General features: G+C 40.3%; 1 pseudogene; it reads left to right on the top strand.

The window, feature by feature from the left end:
• Positions 1–1,165: 1,165 nt before the first annotated feature.
• On the top strand, positions 1,166–1,513 carry LOC118848607 (annotated as a pseudogene).
• The last annotated feature ends 1,293 nt before the right edge of the window (positions 1,514–2,806 follow it).

Here is a 2,806-nt window from a genome sequence, read left to right as displayed (position 1 = left end):
TGGGAGCTAGCAGGTGATCTACATCCTTTCTTGCTGAGGCTGCACTCTAGGATAGGTTTTTTTTTTTTTTTGCAGTGTACTGGTCTTGCTCCTCCCCCTTCATGGTAGCTTCCTTAGATGTGGACTTGTGGCGTCCTGGGGGAAATGCACCAAGATTTCTGCCTCATTCTACATGAATAGTATCTTAAGATCTATCCCCACCTCAACTAGATTGCTCTGTCAGAATTGTTACTTATAGCTGTGTCTAAAATCTTTAATCTATTTTCATATAAACTGTTCTCTAGATAAATTTTCTCCATCGTATATTTAAGTAATTCGTTTTTTAAAGCCTAAATGTAAAATTTTACATTTATCCTAATAAATTTACCTCGTTGGTCTGGGCTTACCATTCTTGTCTTTTGGGGCATTTGTGCTTCCTAACTGTGTCATCTAATGTTTTGACTGTTCCTCCCTCCTTCACATCTTAATAAGCCTTTCCCTTCACTCCAAGCACCTAGAACATAGTAGGTTCTTAATAAATGCTTTTGGAATGAATTAGATTGACTATCATCTGCATGAACTAAAGATTTCCCTCAATCCCCACTGAATAGCTGATCAGATCTGGCCCTATTAGAAAGATGAGTGGTTGGCCACCTATGGAGTGGGATTTTAGCTAATATCCCCTCAATGGTTGATTGATTAATCTGAAGGATGCCCAAAGGCCTGCCTGCCCTAAAATATTTCCCTTAACAGACGGCTCAGTGTCTGAAATTCCCACTATTTGTGTTATTCTTTGTAGTAAAGGCAATTTCTCCAGAGGCCCTCATTAAATTTCCAAATACATTATCTGAGAGAGATGAGCCATAAAGCCATTAGTGCCCAGTAAAGATTAGCACTAAATATCTTTATCAGATTAGTCTGGAAAACAGTAGCTGAGCAGAGAGAGGAAATAGGCTACTGCACAAGAGGGAAAGTTTGCTTGGTCCAGAGCAGGTGTCGTCTGGGAGAGTCAGCCTGGGTAGGGCACCTCTCCAAGGGCTCAATGTAACCAGAAAGCAGAACATGGACACCATGGCTACTTGTATCATAATAGGTTTGGCCCAATGTAAAGAACATTGAACTAGGACAAGGCTAGGGCCAGTGCTGCAGAGTGAGGGACTCTGGGCCACCAGATGTCACTGCCAACATGGAGAAGTTGTACTAGATGCTTTTCATGGTCCTTGAGTGTCCCCACCTGAAACCGAAGAAGCCACCTAGGGCTTACATGCAATTGACTATGGTAGCACACTCCCAAGTGGTGGTGTCTTACTTTGTCATCACTGGAGGGATAATTTATAATAACATTACAGAACCTCCTAATGTTGGATCCATGACAGATGAACCTGGACACCAGAGATTGGTGGCTTTCTTGTCAAATGTTCCCAGAATCAATAGGTTTCTTCTTCTATGCATTGGTTGTGTCAATGTCCTCTTGATTTTCTTCATGGAGAGAATGTTCATGAGAATGAAGCTGTCAGGCTGTCTACTGGGTTAGAGTTCTTTTTGTGAAGATACAATAATAATTAAATTCATTCCTTTTAATGACATTTCAGAGGCTGTTTCTGCTCTCCAGGACAAAAGTTGGAATATGGATTGTCTGTGTCTCAGAATAATGTAAGGAAAGGTCTGGTGTAAAAATTCAAAAGGTTTGGTCCATCTTTTGGAAAAAACCTCCTTGGTCCCATCGATGTGATACAAAATAATAGCAATGGTATTGTTTTTCCATTACAACAACATTGCTTTTCCACATTGACCCAGTAGTCACTTCTGTCCTCTTATTTTTCCCCCATTTTTAAGAGAAAATATTTTCCTTCGTATAACAAAGGTATTATATAGGCATGATAAGGTATTTATAAGGCATATAAGGTATAATAAAGTATTTCATTATCTCCTACAAGCCCATTTGTAATTTTCACCTTTTCAGGAAAAGGCACTTGTGATGAAGATGTGCACAAGTAAATTCAGGAAGCTGGAACCTCTGTAATAGAACTATTGACTCTATTGGGGATCAGCTTTGCCTTAACCCTACATTATTTTAAGTGTAGCTGTCAAAGTCCATAAAAAAGGAGGGTTTGAACTAAATGGTCTCTGAAGTCCTTCCTTAAGACAAAGACAGAAGAAACTCCTAAAGAGTGGTCCCTCTGATCTTATAAGCCCTGCCTGGTTCTGGTACTCATGGGCTATGAGAGCTTAGGCAAGTCACATAACCCTCTAAGAGCCTCAGTGTTTTCTTTCATAAAATGAGAGGAATACTTGCAAGGCTTGTCACTAGGAGAGTGTTTTATAAACTGTAAAGTGCAAAATACAGTTGAGTTATTGTTGTGATGCCCTCACAACTGTAACTGTGTGACCTCAGGCCAGCCATTTAATTTTGTTGGGCCTCAGTTTCCTCATCTGTGAAATGAGTTGGCTGGAATAGATGAGCTCCAAGGTTCACTCAGGTCATAAATCCCATGATATTGAGATTAGTTGTGTTTTATTTCTGTCTTCCCCAGCACAACCGCCACCTTTACTGGAATACAGAATGAGACACATCGCAGGCTATTTTATGTTGCTGACTGTCCGTTCTGACTGTAATTCTGCCCCAGTAAAGCAGGACTCCAGTTGCTGCCATCCAGAAGAGGACAAGACAGTGAGTGGGAACATGGTTTTAATCGCATGGGATCTTCAAGCTGGTTCCTATTAGACTTTACATAAAGTGCATTTAGTGGGTCCATGGAAAAGGCATAAAGAAATGCACTGTTGCTTAACTTCAATTAAATTACGAAGGAATTCAAAACAGAAATGC

This window comes from Trichosurus vulpecula, chromosome 4 (assembly GCF_011100635.1).
Source record: "Trichosurus vulpecula isolate mTriVul1 chromosome 4, mTriVul1.pri, whole genome shotgun sequence".
Lineage (NCBI taxonomy): Eukaryota > Metazoa > Chordata > Mammalia > Diprotodontia > Phalangeridae > Trichosurus > Trichosurus vulpecula.
This window is presented reverse-complemented; position numbering and strand designations above follow the sequence as displayed.